This window comes from Rhea pennata, chromosome Z (assembly GCF_028389875.1).
Source record: "Rhea pennata isolate bPtePen1 chromosome Z, bPtePen1.pri, whole genome shotgun sequence".
Lineage (NCBI taxonomy): Eukaryota > Metazoa > Chordata > Aves > Rheiformes > Rheidae > Rhea > Rhea pennata.
This window is the reverse complement of record NC_084702.1, coordinates 61,032,614-61,054,413: the sequence shown is the minus strand read 5'-3', so window position 1 is coordinate 61,054,413 and position 21,800 is coordinate 61,032,614. Positions and strand designations below refer to the sequence as shown.

The window sequence follows — 21,800 nt, the reverse complement described above, 5'->3', positions numbered from 1 at the left end:
CACTTGTTTTCATACTTATGCTTCCAGGTTATTTGTCTGTACACCTGAAAACACCATCCATTTCTCATTTAGAAAATGTTCCTTCTGCAAATCTTTAAAGTTCACATCTTCCAGAAATACCATGCTTCAGCATCAGCATCTCCCAAGTCAACCTTTGAGCTGACAATCTTCAGACACATACTTCATGTAGCTCTTCAAGTTTATATGGTGCAAGGTAGTACAGAATATCTTAAGTAAAAAACAGCAAAGAGGTGATGAGTTTCTCACTCCATACTAGTCATCATATTTAAGATGTAACACTACAATTCTTGCAGTTTACAGACAAAAAACTATTTTTGTGGATGCCAGAAAAGTGAACATTGATCCAGCAAGCCTACCATCCTTCACAAAACAATTTAATTTTAAGATATATCTTTCTTTTCTTTTTCTTCTAATTTCTATATTAAAATATCTTTTTTTCTCATCTTCTCATCTTTCTTTCTTAAAACTAACATATATTTTTATTGTAAAAGTAATACATTGAGCTAACAAACAGTTTCCATAAATGCAAACTTACTTTCCACTGCTCAAAGAAAAAAAAAAAAAAAAAAAAAGATACAGCAACTAAAAAGCAGACAACTATCCCATGATCCCTCTCGCAACTTGCTACCTGTAATGCTCACTTCACAAAAGTAGTATTCTGCTATTACGCTGAGCTGAACTTTAAAATTAGGTCAGTCTCTCCACCACATAACCTTGGATACAGGGGACTGCTGAGACAATTCTGAACATTCATTGAAGGTCAAAAGCTTTACTGAAAGCCATCAAGGTATTTCTGATTTTAATATGCAAGTGCACAACAGTCAATTTCTACTTATATAAATTACTCTGCTTACTCCAAACCACTGACCATATCATTCCAATATAGTAAACTTGGCTCAGACACACAGGCATTGTAGTGTGTAGCATAACCTCCGATTTCAAGTGGATCAAAGACTCCTTTTTTATTCAAATGAAGTATAAATATTCCTTTTCAGTTTTTTACAAGTGTTTTCCAACTTACATAGATTATAGCTGAACAACACATCAGGAACTAGACTTCTTTAGAGATTTCAGCTTCATCTATTATCATTTTTTTTATTCAGTGATGCCTTGCTCCACCCAGTTCACACTGAACAGATCCAAAGGCATTTACTGCAATCAAACCATTTTCTGCACATTCCCGAGCTCTAGCCATGCCCAGAAGTCCACAGCAACTGCATTTACTCCCAGTTGTAATGTGCGCACATGCACAATCACACCGAGTTCAACGAGCATGTGCAGGCACACTCACAGGCCCAACAAGAAACGGTTGATGTCTGACCAATTCAGACCTGCAACATTTGCTGCAAAGGATGCTAAGGTGTCTTAAAACTCTATGGCTATAAAGGTGTTGGCAAACTCAGGACAGGCAGAGAACATCCCCTTGCTTTCTAGAGGAGATTTCAGTGATGCTTCTTTTTGGCAATAGCAATCACACATGAGAAAAGCATTCTATGGCCAGAGGTAAATTTTAAATATCCCACCATCTTGTTCCATAAGCCAAACTGTGGATGATACCAAATCTAAAGCCTACGCTGTCTTGAACACCTAGTAACTTCAGAGTGTCTCATGATAACTACAGCATCCCAGCTGCAAGTGACTGAGTGATGCACGGTAGTGGGGAGGGATTAAAAAATTGTTCTATTAATATTTTATTAAAATAGTTATATTGATTACATTATCCTTAAAATCCAGTATTCTTCCTATTTCAGTCTCATGGGTCTATGAAGAGACAAGGCACAGCAAACAGAAGATACACAGTTCAGCAGTTTGACAAACAACTACAATGATATTGTACCAAAACCTGCAGACACCTTGTGCACAGCATGGCTCAATGTTTCAATACAATTATATTCACTGAATACAAATAACAATATTATATTTAATCAGCACTTCAATAAAACAATAGTTTAATAACTTCACTGCACACTTGGAGCCTTCCTGCTCCCATCCTGACAAAGACATTGCTGCAATTCAGGCTGGCTAGTTCAACTTGCTGACCAAACTGGATATTAAATTAATGAATTGCTGGTTCAGAATATGCTCTCAAAAATCCAGAAAATTCTAGTGCAGTTGCTGGCTCGAAATGTGACTGCCATTCATTGCAGGTTTGGAGGAGGAGTTGATCTGAATTTTCCTCCCTCTCGTGGTACAGCCTTCTCTCATCCTGACATAGCAAGCTGTAATTCTTTACGTTCATCCTCTTACCTTGTCAACACCACTTTAGTTTTGTATTAACAGGCAGATAAATGTGTTGTCTGTGTTTAAATAGCAACTCTCACACCTGCTAGCCACTGTGACAAAGAGTAAGCTTTTTACTTGGAATCAGACTATTTCCAGCAGCGAGCTGCCACTCCTAGTAGAAGCGGAGGAGATGAAAACCGCACTTTGTCCCTTTTCCCTGGGAGAGGCACAGTGCCACCTCTCTTGACCCCAGCACTGGTCAGGACTTGCAGTTCAGCTCCCTTTAAAACATTTCACAAGAACTGATACAACAGGGGCGCTTTGCCTTTGAGGCAATTTTTATTCATAAGCCAGTCAGAACTCCACAGTGGCTGGCAGACTTCTTCCGAAATTTGTGCAGTTTGGCTACCGTCCTTGAGAGAAGGATGCACCAGTCAGAGAGCAGTCAGCCGCCTTAGCTCAGCCCCCAAAACTATATTGACAAACTGATAAATTACTCTGCATCTCAAAGTAAGTAAAGTATAATAAACTAAAACTAATTGTTCCGAGAGCAGGAGTAATGTCTGCAAGGAGGAGACTGCTGTTCAAAACATTCTACAGCTAAAAGATTTATTTTAAATCAACTTTTGTACAAAATACTGCTACTTTATTTTCCATGTGCTTTACAACTCTACTCATTAAATTTAATTAGCTACCTAGTTTTCCTCTGTAAGGGAAGTATTCCACTTCTGTGGAGGGTTATTTGCATTACATTAGGTTTTTAGGATTTTGTGTTTGTTAACCGCCTATAAATAGAGTTAATAGCAGCATGGGAGCTATTTTGTGTTATCACGTTCCACTTCTTTGACACACTTAAAATTCTCACAAATACAGGGAAAATATGATCAAGGCCTCTTAATTATTAAATAAGAGTAAAAGAACACCCCCCCCACACACACACACAAGACAAACAACTAGCTTATGCCTCAGCAACAACCAAACCATTTTTGAAAGGCTGCTTTTTCACCACACAACCATGTTGCCAAGAAGCAACCTGATAATGCTTTGGCCATAATACAATCCTCCATAACGTCTGCCAGTTTGATTCTATAGAATTCATCCACATAGATATGAGATTGGAAATACGAAGGGACAAAGACTGGGGGCAGACAGAAAAAGCCATTAGCTAAGTACAAAGCCTCAGTTCTTCATCCTGCAAACCCATCTTTACGTTAAGCACCTGTATAGCCACAATTAAGTTGGAAAAACAATATATTTAGTTTATACACCTGCTGAGGTACATACAGAATCAGCACTTTACTTTCCCATGTTCCATTTTACAATAGGGCAAATAAAATGCCCTACTAGGAAGAAATTTTCTTTTAAAAATAAGACTGTCTAGATTGCAACAAGTCCTCCCCCAATTACAGAAGTCAGACTAGCAGACTAATTTTCTAAATGATATTATTTTAAATGATTTATTAGAAGTGATTTACCTCAATTAAAAAAAGAATCCAACTATTTATGTTCAGTCTGTGTAGTTTGAAAAGTTCCACTCAAACATACGTGTTCAGAAAACAAGCACTGAAATCACCCCACAAAAACATACACAAGGCATTCAGCTCTTAGGGGGTGGGGAAGAGCATTTTTTAAATTTAAAAATATCAGTGGAGGTAATACTGTGCATCTAGGTTCAAGCAAGGTGTACTAACATAATTTCTGAAGACATCCTTAAACAAATGCATCTTCATCATTAGAAAAACAGCAATCTAAATGAGCCAACTGATGGGAAAGGCCATACGAAAAGAGCAAAGTAAGTTGCTGGCCTTTGGTTTCCTGTGGCTCAGCAGACAGCTGAAGTAGTTGCCCCCTAACTACAGGGGAGTTAAGGCACACAGCTTTGCAGAACCAATTTCAAGTTCAACCATTACCTTTACAGAAGAGGCAAATGTGCAAAATACAATCACTTACACCAGCAAACAATGTGCATTTTTTTCACAAGCCAAAAAAGCCACAACCACCACACAGCAAACCATGTGAAGACAGCCTCCTTGTGACAAAAAGTAGGTACTAAGTTGTTGCAAGTGCTCAAATTCTGTTAGTACACAAAGGCTATTAGCGATCCTTGTATGGGAATTACTGGTATGCCTCAAACATTTTTTTTTTTTTTTTTTTAGGAGAACAATAAGTTTTTCACATTCCTTTGCCTAACCCACATGAAAAATATTTGCCATTCTTTAGGCTACTCTATTCTCTCTGCACAGAGTTGTTAAATATTAAAGGAGATACCAAGATTTATTTTAAACAGCAATTTTATATGAGAAGTTTTAGTAGCAATGCCCATAAGCAGAAAACAAGTGAAGAAAAGAAGCCTAACAGAGCCGAGTAAATGAAACAATCTCGCCGAGGATCTACCACAAGCTTTGCTGTTACAGAAACTATCCTCCAAACCTCAATGCTCACCTGTGTTAAGAATTCGCATTAGAGAGCAAAGCAAATAATTAGCAAGATGGATAAACTATATTTACAGGTATCTTTTAGCAAAAGACAGGAAAATAAAATAGTAATGCACATACTTCCACCAGGATAACTTCCACTTGCAGCAGATACCAAAAGCAAAGGTTGAGGCGCGTACGCAGTCGAGGCCCCGAGCTGGCAGTCCGATAATGACGGGGGACCCTCCATCCCCCAGAAACCATAGGCAGACAGTGAAAGCACCAACCTAGGCAGGTCTGATTTCAAAATGATAGCTTAGGAAATAAGAGTAATACTGACTTACACATTTGGGCACAATTATGAAACTTTCAGAACAATTATGAAACTTTCGGAATCACTCCATATGCTACTGTAATTCTGCTCTTGGAGCTCACAAAGCAGTTAAACCAGAACATTTCACAGATCGTATCTTTAGCTTTACCTGGGAAATATTAGCTCTGCCCTTCCTATTTCCCAAGATTGTGTGGTTATACAATCACACATATTTTAACTACATTACTCCTTTATACCACAAGGCAAACAAAAACAAACTGCCTATTACATTGGATTGATTACTCACCTATATTCTGCAACAGAGTTTTAAATTTTGGTTGGGTGTCAACTATTGTTACCAACCTCCCTGAGCGGAGTTTCCATTCCCTTCCTGATCCTTTATGCCTTCTCTCAACCACACAACTCATTTTTGGAAAGACTCATCTTACAGGCAAGTCGGCTACTTCCTGCTTAGCATTAGGTGGTCTTCTCTTTTTTGTTAATATGATTCATCAACACTGTTCCTTTTAGATGACACTTCTGCCTAAGCAGGGTATAGAAAGTACGCAAGGCAGCTCTGTAATAGAGGTCTTCTGAGAAATTTCCAAGTTTCAAGATGTATTAGGTACCTGTTATTTGATTAAATTTCAGACTGTCTTTCAAGGATGATTCTTTTTAAAAAACAGATCCTAATTCATTCTAATGCATCAACAATTTCTCTATGTATATTTTGCATTAGACATTGGAAAGGGAACAGCAAGTTTCCCAACCAGCACAAGTGATTTTAATTAAAAATAAATAGAGATATGAAAGAGATTTATAAACTGTTTTAAAGTATCTGCTTATAAAATCCACCTTTGGCAGTACTCAGTACGAGACCTGACAGTTACCTTGTATAATTATCTTTACTGAATTATGTATACAGTACCTCTTTATTTAATACTTTGCTTTTTAAATTAGCATCAAATCTGTCATTTACCTACATGAATAAAGCATTCTGTAAGCTGCAGAACTAGTGAAAATACATTCATTTCAATCACACTTCCCGTTGGTTTTCTGCCAGCCTAATGGATTTTCCATTCTAATGCCGTCTAAAATAAAGACCAATTCATGTTTCTTTCCATACCTGCATATTAATTCAGTTGTTGAAAGATCGGATACTGGAGACTTCACAGGAAGGCTGAGCAGTGGTAACAGGCACAGAAAAGCCCCTTCACCTGAGAACTATTTCAGGTCCTTCACATGCAGCAGACTGGCACTGCTGCACTCAGCTCATGGGCAGAACAGCAGGTACCTTCTCCCCATCTCCTTATACCACCCAGCCGCTCCTGACAGCGGAAAGTGGGAATCCCCCAAGCGCAGAGTCCCACGGTGTGACATGACAAACTGGTCTGGTCCTCAGGCAGCTGCAGGCTGAGCCCCAGCAGCTCACTGACCCAATAGAAATCTGAATCTTTCAGGGAAAGGTTATTTTTCAGACAGATCAATGTGTGCAGCTGAAAGAGCTCATGCAGGGAAACCAGGGAGAACATAGCACCTGGAATGTGCAGGAGGGAGCAAAGGGGGAGCAGCAGCTCAGCCACAAATGACTTCAAGCTGGTGATGAAACCACATAGGAAGAGCGCAGGGATCATCAAGTCTAGTCCTGCACAATCACAGAAAACCAGGGACTATAGCTTTGGACAGAAGCGTGCACACTGTACCTCACCAGGTCATCGCTCTGTCCATCACAAGCCACAAGGGCAATTCACAACACTAGAACTGAAGCCACAGAAATTACATTGCGCTACAATAAGGCAGCACGGCATCTGGCGTCACTCCTATCTTAAACTACCTGCTGTCACACTGATGCAAGTGAACGTGAACCTAGGGACTAATGTCCCGCATTACATAGAAAGGCGCATCAAGGCCAAACAGTCCCTGCAGGCACAGCCTGGATGGAAGCTTCCTTACATGTCTGAACAGGATTATCAGCATCGCTCAGGTACAAAAAAGACGCATTGGGCAGGTCCCTGAAAGGATTCCCAGTTTCGCTGGGAAAGCAAACATCCTGGACATTAACACATCTTCCCCAATTTTCTTTTCCCGCATTTCCAGTGTTTCAGGGAAAGGCAAAAACATAAACAAGTTTGGGGAAAGGCTGCTAGGATTTTAACGTGATATCAGGGCTCCCTCACCTTATCCAGGAACTCTCTAGTCAAACACACTTGCATGTCAGTCATCCCACAGACAACTAATCTACCTGTCTCCTCCGCTGCGCCGACCGCTGCTCCGGTACCCTGCGTACAACAGGCGCTGCCTTTGTGGGTTCCCCAGCACACACCTCGCGCTCGGCACTCTGACTTCATTCCAGTTTGGTGACAGTGGCTCCTGAAGTCACCTACTCCTGCCTGCATGGTGAGCCTGGTGACATGCACCACTGCAACCACTTCCAGAAGTCAAAAAAAGGTTTGATTTCCCCCATGATGTCATTATTCTTATTAGAGCAACCTCCCTTCCACTAGATAATGGCATATCATTATCGTTATTAAAAACCTTGGTGAAATATTCATTTAGTATTTGGGCCGTATGTCTGGTTTATATTCTCCTTATCCAAAGGCTTAACAGCACCTCTTTTTTCATCCTTGTTAATTATGTGACTAAAAAGCTTTCAGCAGTGTTTTAATTTTTCTCACAGACCTAATCAGCTAAGCTTTGGGCCACTTCAACGATGCTTTCACAAAATGAGAACTGGGAGCTAAGCAGTTGTAATGCAATCTCATATTTTCATATGCACAAAGAATGGTGCTAACACTCACACCCAATGCACCTCATTCATTCTGCAAGTCAATATGAAGAGCTTTTACCCATTCTGGATTTTTTCCCCTACAGCAGGGGTAGTTTAGATAGATAGATAGGTAAGAACAATTTATGTCTGTGGTATTTGTAAAGGACATGCACACTGTTAGTAATCAAAGCAGAATATAAAACTCCATACTCACCTAGAGGGGTAGTGAGTGGTATTCAAGCTGCACTACAAAGATAGCATGCTCTTTTTTCTTTCTAACCTGAATTTGAGCCATTAGCTTTTCTTATTAGCAATAATATACTTCTTATGTTCTATAAACATTTTACATATAAGCTCTAAAAAGATGCAGGTGGTGGAACTGCTGACTAAATACTTAGAATGAAAGTGACCAAAGATCTCCAAAGACAGCAAAAGTGAGCATTTTTGAAGACTTAAGAACAAATGGGCTTTGTGGAGGCATCCACAAAATAAGATGAAAGATACCAAATTTCTTCTTATGCAGTGAAAATTGCTTGTTTTGAATACACAGTGTAGTTACTTAAATGTTAAATGGTAAGACTCTTCAACTTTTCTACCATTTCTCCTTTCAGAGAGATGCACGTGAGAGCACCCTTGTCCCAGTTCTCATCACCTTCTTCACATACCCTTACCATGGCCAGGCCACAAGCAAACAGATTCAGCTAACGTAGCCAAGATTCGTGCTCAGTCTAAAACTCTCCCTATCTCTTCTCTGTTAAACAAAGTTTGTATCATTTTTGTACTTCCAGGCAGAATGGCTTAGAATTGACACTAGTTACGAATACTATTACATGTAACCTACATGCCTGATTCAAGCATGTGATGCAAAAACATGAAAAGACACAGGAGTGAGTCCCCTTTCTTCAGCTGCAAGCTGGGCATTAATGGCATCAACCATTAATGGAAGAATTGCATACGAGAATCTCATGCATCAAATTAATTATTACAGAAACAGTTTGTCACCAAGAATTGGTTTAAAAAAAAAAAAAAAAAAAAAAAAGCTGTTTGTGTTTACCCATCGTTTAACAGACCAATTAAATAAATCATTCTTAAATAGTCACTACTGGGGGGACTCAGTTCAACTTTTGGAAGCTAAACCAGAAGAGAGATGCAGAAAGAGACCTCAACTTCCAGAGGAAACTCCTTAAAATGAAAGAAAATAAGATCTTTTTCACAGGTAACATCTTCCTAATCTGTCTAATACCAATGGAAGAAGCACTACAGGTATCACGATTCACAGCTATGCCATTCTATGGCACTTCATTGCACCAGCTGGAGTCTTGATGAGTTCAGAACATTAGTGAGTAGTAGCACTGATAACTCCTATGTGGAGTTGCATCATATTATTTTGTTCAGTCTTTAATGCAGCAATTTACAAAGACTGAACTGCTCCCACACCACTGCCATGCTGACTTGAGCTGATTTCTCTTACCGTCGTTTCCCATTGCCTGCACTTGTTCAACCTACCTGCCCCTCAGGGTCCCAAGCAGATATCTCAGCTGAGCAGCAAAATAACGTGCTCTGATTTTGCTCACACTGCATTAGCTGGATACATACACAGGCGTGAATTTTAAGTAAGGCTGACCTAAAACTGTTCATATCAGCCCTCCTCCCCCCCTTTTTGTAAGCTACTGTGCAGCATAGCAGACTTGCTGTTGAGCACTGTTAATGTGAGGAATGGCATCGAGGCTCTTTTAAAAGAAAGCTGGAACCAGTTGCGCAGGCACATCCACATGGTGCAACGGTGAACCTTAGGATGTGCAACACTGGCAGTGACTGCTGAACAGCGAGAGGTGACGGCAGGACTTTAGCCATTTTAAAGGAAATTGTGCTAAGCATGTTTGTAAACTGAAGTACGAGGACATTGCTTCTGCACCAGAAAGTGTGCTCACATAACCATAAAACCCTGATGCTTGCAAGTTCAGTCTTGGCAAATCAACTATTGCTGTGAATGTGCTTTCTGAAGTCTTCCAGGAAGCTACTGCACTGCAACATCCTAAGTCTTCCCAGTTCAGAGGTGATAAGTTGTAGAAGTGCAGCTGAAGGCCCCAAATCATTTTCAAAGATATCTTGTTACTAAATATTCAAGGCCAATGTATCTGTGGGGTATGCAGCACTGGAAAAAATAAAATCAGAAAAAAAAAAAAAAAGTCAAACCATAAATTTCTTCCCCCAAATCATTGAGGGACATGCAATGAGATATAAAGGCATGGGCTTTTTTTTTTATTTATTTAAAATCAACAGCCTGAGATGTTTCTTCACTATGATGAAAGGCCTAGTGGATTACTGCAAAACATTGACTAATATTAGTTTCAGGTAAACTGTAAAGTTACATTACACCAGCATTTGAAGACTGGGGTCTTAGCCAGCCAAAGTAAGAGAACGCTGGTTTTTTGGAGCAGTAGAAACACGAATAGAGTTCTAATTTCTCCTAACAGCTTGTGAGATCCATTTTTTTTTTTTTGCTGCATCCCAAAACAGATCTCCACTTAGAAAAAGAGAAAGAATTGGTTTATACTTCACTGGAGTTACTGAAAAACGTGAAATAAAGTTTCTGAAATTGAGGTGAGGTGGAAATGCCATACAAAAAAATTTCCAGCAAGTGCCTCTGTATTCTATACTCAAGGGAGGAATCGTGCAGAATGGAGAAGAGAGGGCAAAGAGACATTTGAATTTTAGAGAGAGATGAAGGAAGCAACCCTGCAGAATGATCCTGTCATAAAAAGACAGTTAAGACTGCATTGTGCCTTTACTTTGAGCCCAGGGATGAACACAGGCAAATTAGTATATCATAAATTTCCATTCGATTCTGTTTGAAACTCGAGTAAACTTTTGAGCATCACCAAAGCTCTCTCTGATGCTGCCTTTGTCCAGTTGGTATTTTTCCACAGCACCTTTCCCTTCAGAACTGACTGTATCTACTGCTGGTCGATGCAGTTTCACACAGGTCGTGCACATGGTAAGAACACAAGAAAAGGAACAACTTTGCTTTGACTCAGTATTCAGAGCAATTCGAAAAATGCTCTTCTCCATTTGCTCTCTCTGTCTTGCAGATGTTTTTCCTTAGCTTACTTTTGTCTGTGGGATGAGCAACTGCCCTGCAAAGGCTTACAGAGGTGTTGGACTTCGAAAGGCATCCTGTGAAAGCACCAGGAGTCAGGGCTCAATGAACAGGACAGAACAGGGCCATTCACAGCTGCCTGCCAACATTAGAGAGTGACCATCCAACCAAGATGACTCAGAGCAGCAGAAGACATACACAGACAACAAGGTCACTCCAAGGGCAAAGCAATGCTATGAGACAGTCATCAGATGACAACCTAACCGCTAGAAATTATTCCACCTCAAAAGCTTCCACGAAAGCAAAGCTGTCTATGAGCATCTTAACACTTTTTTTAAACTAGATCATGTTATACACATTCAACTTTAAAGCAATTTCTGTTTCTCATCCAGTTTCCCAGCAGTCAACATGCAGTGGTTTGCATAACATAAAATGCAAAGTAGAGGATGATATTATGGGTAAAATATATTAGTGACATGACGCAGCTGTGAAGGTTTATTTCTATTCCGAATCTAGCTACCTAGATCTTAGTTCCTTTGCTAACAGGAATTAAAGAAAAAAAAGAAAGCAAAAAAAAAAAAAAAAAAAAAAAAAAAAAAAAAAAAAAGCCTTCAGTATTTTACACTTTCAGGAAGCTCAAGAAGAGTGTATAAAGCACCATTTTACAGGCTATGGGTTTGTAACCCTGAAGTTTTTAGACTTAGCTAAAATATTGAATAATAACAGAAGAACAGAATGAAATATACTTCATTAATGTATAGGTTTATCACAGGTATGTTGTAAGACACAGTTCTACGTGGGAAAACTACCGAATATTTTCAGTATCAGCATCTTCCAGGGCCACAGGAGGAACGCAGTTTTTATCATCTTTCCAAGCACTTGGAGGCCACGCAGGGCCACAAGACACTGCCACAGATTAAAATAGATCAGTTCAGCTAGATAGTGTGCAGGGATGAACCTGGTACATCTGGCCACATCGAATGCACTTATTTTTCCCTCTTTCTAATCCTGAAAGACTGCCAAATACAAATAGCTTGAAAATTTCATCCCATCAACAAAGCACATTAGGCAGTAGATGCACCACACCAGAATAACACAGGAGATATTGATACTTTCAGTGCATAAGCTTGGCAAGAAGTGAAGTACTCGGCCTAAGACTAATGTTCCTGTAAAACAGCAGCATACAAGAAGCAGACAAGTGTCTAAGAGTCTACTCAGCATACAACAGCAGCAAAGAAGAGAAAAACTGGAAACCCTCCAGTACAAAGAACGATTAAGCTTATATATAAATATGCATTTCAGTTATCAAAAGAAAGGTCTGACATATCCTTTTTCACGTACAGGTTTCAGTGCTTCACGGATGAGGTCAGAAAGAAAAGGCAATCTTTCCATCACCTAGAACAGCACAGTAAATCTGTGAACAAAACCAAAGCCTTGGATGTCAGTTCAATACTCCAGTCACTACACAAAACCAGGCGGTTTCTATGCAGGCCTGGTAGTTTCTCTTCCACTGTTCATATTCAAACTCAGGAATTCACTTTCACCCATAGTCACCTCTTTTCATACATCTTACATAGCTGCAGATTTGCCCAGCTGATGGTATCCAAAAAGTCTGCTGCTTTTCTGCTGACTGGGACAGAGGACTAAGCCTCTTCCCACTGTTCCTACTGTCTCAACAGATGACTCAAGGTCATATAATTTTGCCATCTGTAAGAGCAGCTCCCTTCCTTAGCACAGGAGTCTCTTTAGGTTGAATTAAGCACTGTCCAATGCTCTAGCACCTTGGATGAAGGCAACAGATACTGTGTGGAGTACACTGTAAAAGGATTTTTGTAAAGCCTCTACAAGATAAAAGCAAGCAGGTCAAATTGCATAATTTCCACAGCTCCAGAAGTATTTTTCCCTTCAATAATTTTAGAGGTAGGTCAAAAGGAGTGTCCAAACTGCTCAGTTTTAAAGCATAGGAGCAACCTCATTTCAATGGGAAGAACACAAAGATAAATTGGAAGCCAGTGCTTTCCACCTCATGTCCAGGAATCTTTTTTCCTGAAGCTTTCAGATAAACTCCTCTACTTGATCAATGGATCATTTCCATTTGAGAAGCAGTTTCAGGATAATCTGAATTTAAACTGGAATATTTCTCACCCCATAACATTTCAGAAACTAATTAAAAGGCTTTTGAAAGGTGGCACAGAGAGCTCTAGCAGCTTATATCTTTTGCTCTCCCTCTCTGGACTTCTGTTGTCTGAACCGTCCATGGTTCGAGCCATGGTCCGAGTTGCGTTCGTGGTTAGAACAGGAAAGGAGTGGATTTCCTTAACTCCACAGCCAGGCACCAAGTGATCAGCAAGCTTCTCTTACAGTTTTATTACTTCCTCAGGTGAAACAAAACTTCAGCAGACTCCTCTTCAACAACTTAATATAAAACAACAGATGATACAGAAACAATGTTTTGGGGACAATAATATCATTCAAATGATATAAGGTAACACCTGTAACAATGTTGTGTGGAACATTGCTCTAAAGAAGTTTTGTAAAAGGTTTAATTTCAAAGTTAACACTAAGTGCTTAGCTTACTACATTAGCCTTTTGGCTTTTATACACAGTTCCTGCTATACATCTCAGTCACAAGAGATAAGGGTGGACAGGTCACTTCCAAAATGCATTACAATAATTTCATTAAGCATGTCAGATCCATTCTTTATAGTTAAAAATCTCAAAAACAAACCTTTTATTTTAGTACAAGCCAGAGAACTCTGAATATAAAAGTGATTAGAGAATCTAATTTAATCCAAATACTTCCAACTACATACCTCAGCAAATAAAAGGAATTAAAATGGATGCTAAAAATGTAAATACTGCAGAATACATTAAAGCATTCAGCTGAAATATATTTACATTTAAGCAATTTTCACCTTTACAGGAGAACACAACATTATTAGCTATTACTCCTCTGAATAAATGATGCTGCCCATCCCTACCTATTCATATAAACATATAGTAAACAAATATCATATTTACTTAATAGAATAAATGAGCACATCTGACCTATAACCCTGATACTCTTGATGCTGCAGTCAATACCTTGTAATTAAAAAAATGAATTTTATCAAAAAATATCAAATTCTTAAGTTTAAAAGTTTCTCATCAAAAAAATCTCTTATCTTCCACCAGTGACAACAACTCTAATACAAGAAGTTTCTCTTTCTTGGTCACTTTGCGCTCTTTCCAGCTACAAATCACAAAACATGAGTTTCAACCACTTTTAACAGCTTCCAGTGTTTCTCCTTTCTAACTGATAAGGCAAAACCCAATCAAAAAAAAATTTTTTTTGAAAAATATTTGTCAGTTCAACTAACTTTCCTGAAAGAAAGGGAATGGTACCAATGTGAAACATATCCATACTTTAAAAGCATACAGAGAAGCACTGAATCAGGTTATTGTGGCTTTGCTTTAAGCCATTTCGGGATTGATCGTACAATGCAAATTATTTCCAAATCAACAAACTGATCTTTGTGTTTCAGACTCCAGCATGAATTCTTCCCTTCTTTTGTTAGAAGACAAAGAATAAAAGGAGCAAAGTTATTCCTAGTGGGCTGGGGGTTTTTTAATCTCAGTTATACCCACAAACCTAGAATACAGTATTCACAATACTAGCATTCTCTTGAATGCCAATCCCGGAGATGCCTAGGGGAATTTCTAAACTCTTTGCATCGTGCATACTACTTGTTTGTATGTGTTTTGTGGTGCATCACACATATTCACACACATTTTATTGAGGTATTCCCTTTAAAAAAAGAAAAAGGCTTTGAATGGAGGCTCCAGGTATGGGGCCTGATTTGCAAGGCACCATATCAATATAAAAGATAATCCAGACTGCAAAGAACTTAAAATGCAATTAAAAGTACAGAGGCAACTTGTAGAGATTCACAAAGCTGCAACAAGAGGCTTCTTTTGAATATTGACTGCTCAGGGAGACCAAATTAGTTCACAAGCTAAGTTTGTAATTTTAAGAGCACTTTTAATGGTACCAATGTCATCTTAATCCATCCTTATACCCATTACTCATTCCTGCTTCCACATCAGCCCTTACTTTCGCTCGAGCAGTTGCTTTTCTGGCTGCATAATAAAACTAATAGGGAAACAGACCAAGGGTGGAGGGAATAACCCACAGAAAACAGCAGATGTTTTTAGTCCCAACCAGCTCCTCAGCACAGCCTAGCACTGGCCTACACCAAGGGTCACAGCAGCGTAACAGCAGAAGTGGCACAAGGGCAGACACGGCACAAGATAAAAGAGATGCTGGTGAAACTACAACATAATTAGACTAAGTTGGTATCATTAGCTGAGTGGAGACAGGAGTGTTCATTGCTTTTGTTTTGATGAGTAATATAGCCCTGACACAGTTAAGAGGGGCAACGTGAATTTCTTTGCTCCTGGCAAATAATTATGATGATTCATAGAGTTTACATATTAATACCTGAAGTTGTCCCCCTCACGACATCTGTGCCACCCCACAGCTGGAACTCAGGGCTTATTTTGGGCTGGACAGGCTTTAGGAGTGGAAGTTTGTAAGAGTAATGTTAGTTTTGCTGGCTCTGGATTTAAAGGAAGGAAAAAATTCTGCTGAAATTCAGTTCATCCAATTCTCTTCTATTATCAAGATAACTACCAAGACATGGTTTACACCTGTAATGCTCTAAACTGTGCATTCTTCTAACATTACATAATTATGAACCTCATATAGATCTTTTCTAGTCAGCATCGTAAGTAAAAAAAAACCACATTTCTTGTAACATCACAAGCAAGCAGAACATAAGTAGGAAAATACACGAGGGAAAATATCAAAAAAGATATAAATGAGCACACAGAAAGCATTTTACAACTTCAAACATGGTTTTAATATATATAAAAATGAAGTCTCACCATTTCCTGGTCAGAGGTCAACATTAAACACTGAAACCAAAGACAGGTGATACAACGAAGAGATACCTGAATTGCTGCAGTGTCTCTCATCAGGGTAGAAACTTTCAGATTTAATAACAGCTGAAATAAATTCTACTACTTTCTGGATTTTATCTAAGTAATAGAAGAATAGAAAAATTCTGAACTGCTACATCACTTGTAACTATTCAAAGCGTCTTGTAGTCTGTTATCACGTGTTCAGTTTACAAGAAATAAAACTGTATCGCATGACCTGCTCTGGCTCTTATTTGCTTGCCCTGTGCAGGAACTGAATTTAAAAAGAACAATCGGGCATGAAAAATTATTTTGTTAATGGTATGTTCTTATTCTAATAATCCAATATTTTTAAGTAGTGAAAGGTCTACTCTTCACCACTGATGCTGCCTTTGCCTTCCGTAGATGCAGCGCTTAGCCTGGAGGGAGGACACCGGTCCATCCATTTCACTTTCCCGTTCTCCCCCCAGACCGGGCACCACATTTGCTCTCCAGCACCACAGAACAATGGCAAGTAACTGCCCAGCTTTTAATGTAATTTATTTTTTTTTTCAAATGAACAGAAAGCTCTTAAAATTAAATCTAAAACATCCGTGAAGCTTTTGTGATATGCTTTAAATCTTTTTTATGGCAACAATCATTCTTAGCCATCCCTGCTTGAGTTTCCCTGTGCTTTAGTGCAACTGCCCCTGTGCTGTTCTGCTGTGACTTACGGTAAGAAAAGGAGTGAAAAGTTGCTCTGACAGATAAAGGAACGGCGAGAGGAATGAAGGAATAGTATTTCTTCCTTTTCAGCTACACAGGATTAGGGAAGTAACTTCAAACTTCAGACACCCACTAGTCTAAAACCAAAATTAAAGTTAAGCCATAAAACGACTCTTACAAGCAGCTATACCACTGAAAGACGGCACCACTCGACCTGCTCATCCTTGCCCACCTGCCGTAGCTCAACAATCCATATTTTACAAACAATCCCTACTGTAGCAAGCCAAAGCAAGTGAGACTAATTTATCCCGCTGCCGTGAGCTAAATGCTCTCATTTTGGCCGCAGCAGACCAGAGAGTGCTTGCACCATCAAGCTGCAGGTGTTCCTGCCCCTGACGCAATGTTGAGTGCTAAGCGTCAGTGAGAGATCCCATCCTAAGTCTGCAAAACTAGATCCAGAAGAGCGCAAATGCTACTCAGCTTCCCGAGTAGCTAACAAAGATTCAGGAAGGGATCCCAGCTCCCTTCCACTTCCTGCACCTGAATACAGCAAAGAAGTGACTTCCTACCATGCCCCTTAGCCACACACACACCTCCCACATTTGGCCACGGATTTGTTTATTCCTCTGCCTCATTCAACATCTGCTAGCAGCTCAAAAATCTACACACAAGGAAGCTAGCAGGGACAGGCCCATGGAACAGAGGAGATGGATTTTAAAACAGAAGTACTGAGCAGAAATAGATTCAGAAGAAAGAGCAAGAGCTCTTGCAAGAACATAAGGTGGAGGGGGGGGGAAGAAAGGAAAAAAAAACAGGTTATCCCCATTTATTACAGCAGAGAGAAGCAAAGCCCAGATGAGAGCAGCACTAAGAACACCACAGTCTACAGTCAGTACAGGCAGTCAAGTTATGTCAGGATATAGAAATAAACCTGATCAGTTCTTTTACTGGTACCTAATTAGCTAATAGATATGTCATGCGATTCAGCTAACTTCGTAACTAGTCAAGTTCTATCTGGCATGTATTACTTGACTAATGCCTGGGCACCTTTCCCAACACATTCCATGAATATTGCTTCCTGTACTATAACCTGCCTCACTATAGTAGTAAATAAGTACTATTTAATAGAAAATTGATTGACATATTACAATGAAATGCCATAAGACTCTGTTATTCCCCTGCACTTGCCAGAGAGGTGCTGCCTAGGAGGACTTAAGTGTATGTTCACTTTGGTTTCTATTCTATATTCTACATTTCTGTACTTCAAGTAAACATGTGTAAACAGAAGTGTTCCCAGTGCAAAGAAAAGCATTTTCAGGGTACATCCACACTGCCTAACACAGTGTAAATAAACAACAGATATCACTACCCCAGCCAGCTCTAAGCAAGCCAGACTGCATCGTAGCCAGCATCCCAGATGCAGAGCAGCAGAATAAATTAGGCAGTGCTGAATTCCCAAGCTGTCAGCACCAAGCTGCTACTGACAACCAGAAAAACTCGTTCAAACTACTCCCACACGGTAATCTCCAGTCCAGACAGACACTCGGTTCTGGGAAGGACTGAGTTACAGGAATGGGGCACCATACAGACTGAGTTACAGTAAGGGCACCGTACAGAGTTGCAAGGTTTCTAATTTATTATAATAGCTTTAGGTAACTTGACAAGCAAGCAAAGTAGTCAGTAGGAGTTGGTCTGCAGCCTCACATCCACCTTTTCAAGATAGACTCAGCTCTATTTCAGGAGCAGTAAGGCCTAAAATTCAGTTGGAGTATCACAGCTCAAACAACCGATGCCAGGTCCATGCTCACAAAGGACAAGTCCGCGAGCCCGCCTTGATACAGCCTTGCTGGCTGTGTGCACCAGCAGCCACTCTCGGGTCCCCATCCCACTGCCCCACTGATGCTGCCGGTCCTTCGGGCTGTACCTGCCAAGCACGCCGACCGCAGGGGCCCCTCTCACCCGAGGGGAAAGCCAGCAGGCCCAGCAGAGCTGCCCCGCTGTGGCGAGCTGGACAACCCCCGACTAGACATCATCCCTCCAGCCTTACACTCTCCTATCGCCCTCACCACAGGGGCCACACCTCTCCCCTGGCTGCTCCAGCCGTAGCCCCTGCAGATGAGGAGGCCTCCATTTCTCCCCAACTCTTCTCTCCGGCGCGTGGAAGGGGCAGAAGGCATTTTTTTAGGGACAAAATCCCCGTGCAAGGCGGAGGCCTTCTCCGTACTTCACCTTTGGTGCTGTTCGTTCGTCAGGATGAGGCGCTGAGCTCGGCGGGCTGCGGGGCGCAGCGGAGGGGCTCGGGAGGAGCGGAGCGGCACGGCGCGGCACGGCACGGCACGGCGCGGCGCGGCACGGCGCGGCACGGCGCGGCACGGCGCGGCGCGGCGCGCCGGGCTGCGGAGCGCAGCGGGGCGCAGCGGCCGGGACCGCCCGTGCGGCCGCGGCGCAGCCCGGGGCAGAGCCGCCCGCCTCGCCTCGCCCCGCCCGGGCCGGGCCGGGCCGGGCCGGGCCGGCGCCGGGACGCGGCGGCAGGTAGCGGCGCGCAGGGGCCCCCAGCCCCCCGGAGCACTCACGCGGCAGCGGCACCGCCCGTCCCCGCGGCCGCCGGACAGCAACTGCGCGGCGGCCCGGCCCGGCCGGGTGGCGGCCCGCCCCGGCCCGGCCCGGCCCGGCGCCGCCCCCCGCCGCGCTCACCCCGCGCCGGGGCGGGCGGCCCTGAGTCAGCGGCCCCGCCCGCCCGCGCAGCCCCGTTCCGGCCCGGCCCGGCCCGGCCCGGCCCGCTCGGCTGCCTGCGCCCCCGGCTGCCGCGGGGCGTCAAAAACGCGAGGAAGAAAAAGAGCTCTTTTCTCCCTGTTGCAAGGCACACGGCGTCGGCGTTCAGGTGTCTCTCCCGGAGCCCGTATATCGCTTATTAGTACTTTCTACAAGCACGGGGAATTGCAGAGTTTCGGCTTGACTTCTCTACGCTAGGGGATCAATGAGCAGTGAGCTTCCCTGACGGCAAAGCTAGGAAGACTTAAAAAAAAATGTTGTTTTTAGAAAATAAGGCAAAGCTGGTCAGAATTAGCTCAATACCTTAGGACCCACTCTCCCTCCAAAGAGACTGCAATATGTGCATGTTCCCCTCTTTGAAACTATCTAGGATGAGGATAATCCCCTCCAAATGACCCCCATCTAGACAAACACGGGGTACAATGAGGGGTTATAGTGAATTTCTGAAGTGTAAGGAGGTGCTCCATTTTTTGTTTGCCTGTCATTTAAGTCCATAGAAAGCTGTAAAATACAGCCTTTGAGATGTCAGGCAAGGAGGTAATATCCTGAATCAAAAGAAGAGGCAGAAATAAGGAGCAGAGAGAAGGTGTAAAGGCAAAAGTGAAGAAAAGAGGGAAACTCCTTTTATGAGGTGTGGAGATAACATCAGAAGATGGGGCAATGCAAGCTGATGCTGTGAAATTAATACACAGTCAATGTGTAAGTGCAGAAGGGGTCTCTAAATCGGAGGGCAGTGAGAAGTTTGAAACCACAAGAAGCTTAACACCACAAGATGCAGAACCAGCATAGAAAGCTTGTTCTGAGAGTGAAAATACTATGAGGGGCTGAAAAACAGGTAATAGGACAGGGATGGAGAAATATAGGGAGGGATTCTACAGGAATTCACATCACTGAGCAATTGATTAGGCTGGAGATTAGGTTAGGAGGAGGACCTCAAGCTTCTGAGTTTGCTTCATGCTCGTGCTGAAACTGTCAAGATTATGATGAATGAAGTAATCCTGTGGCTTTTAAGAGGGCATCTTAAGAAGATCACTGGGTTTGGCTGAAGGGGGTATGTAGAAATATAACAACCCATTGAGCAACATCATGTGTCGCACATGGGAAGAAAAAACAAAAGTAAACTAAACAACCCCCCCCACACACACACTTAATTTTCAAAAGTTGGAAACTTCTTTGATTTCTTGGTTCAAATCAATTTTTAAGATGTCATCCAAGAAAAACTACGAAGAGACCTTAAAAGCTAGCCCATTCCTGCTCAGGCAGAGCCTTTGGGTGCCTTAGACTAATAAGTCTTGACTTGTCTTGAGGGCTGCGGCTGCATGGCTCAACAAGCAACTAATTTTCATCATGTGTTGTAATATCTATTTTCCCATGCTTGATAGGGCTGCCTTGGCTGAGACAAAAATGGGACAGTAGGCCACATAACAATAAAAGTTAAGTAGGTCACCTGCAGACTTCAAACTGTAAGGCTACTGTCATTAATGCAAAAAAATAACAACAATTAGCAGATACAAGCTAACAGCCCTAACACATCTGATGCCAACAGTGTTAACAACAGCTACTACTTGTCTCTTCAAACTAGATCCTCATAAAGAGGAAATTCCATTTGAACATGAGGGAAGATGTCTTTACTGTGAACCCTCACTAGGCACGGGCCCAGGTTACCCAGAGAGGTTGTGGAAGCTCCTTCTCTGCAGATATTCCAAACCCACCTGGATGCGATCCTGTGCAATGTGCTGTAGGTGACTCTGCTTGAGCAGGACGGTTGGACTAGGTGATCTCCAGAGGTCCCTTCCAACCTCAACCATTCTGTGATTCTATATGGCCTCCCCTTTGGAATACTTCAGGAGCAAAGGTAGTTCTAATCATTGAACAAGTCTGTGAGAGCTGAGAGAAGATAAATAATGGTTGACCTGCTCATGGCAGGTAAATGATTAACATGCAGTTATATGTAGCACAAGAAAGGCAGCACAAAGGAGGCAGCTGTGCCCTACACACACACAAAAGCAGAGCAACACAAGGTGATAGGGAGTCGGAGGCATTTAAATTTGGAAGTGAGAGGAAGTAGCAACTACACTGTCTTAGTAGTGAGCATGTGGAAGCTGCACATGAGAATTATCTTTAAGTTAAGCAAACTTTTGAGTTCCATACATTCAAGATCCAAGAGCAGGGCAGGCAGGAAATGAACATTGATTGACACTGGAGACGCTCCGGATTTTACCAGATACTGAAGATTCAACTCCATGCCTTTACAGAGTTAAGAACTGTGCTTGCTGTGAATACTGCCAATATTTTTCCTTATTTTGATGCCTTATTAGAATGAAGATTGCTCAGATGATACTCTTCTACTGATTAAGGGATTTTTAGACTGTCCTTTTGTTGATGAGATTCTGTTTTAAGAGCCTTTTAAAGATTAATATTCTCTAGAAATGTATTCGAAACACAGAAGAATAGCAGAAGAATCCGAAAAAGTGTTCCTGTGGAGTGTATCAACAGTGTTGGAAACTTCTGATGAAACAGTAACAG

General features: G+C 41.6%; 1 protein-coding gene across 3 annotated transcripts in view; it reads right to left on the bottom strand.

Annotated features, from left to right (window-relative positions):
• The window catches only part of ELOVL7 (ELOVL fatty acid elongase 7), a 30,985-nt gene extending 11,855 nt beyond the window's left edge, over positions 1 to 19,130 (bottom strand). For 2 of the 3 annotated variants that reach the window (XM_062599363.1, XM_062599365.1), the window contains exon 1: positions 18,732 to 18,797. The gene's annotated coding sequence lies outside the window, so the exon portion shown is untranslated. Of the gene's footprint in view, positions 1 to 18,731; positions 18,798 to 19,075 lie in introns of those variants that run through there. The other variant, XM_062599364.1, reaches the window with a different exon arrangement.
• Between the last annotated feature and the right edge of the window lie 2,670 nt (positions 19,131 to 21,800).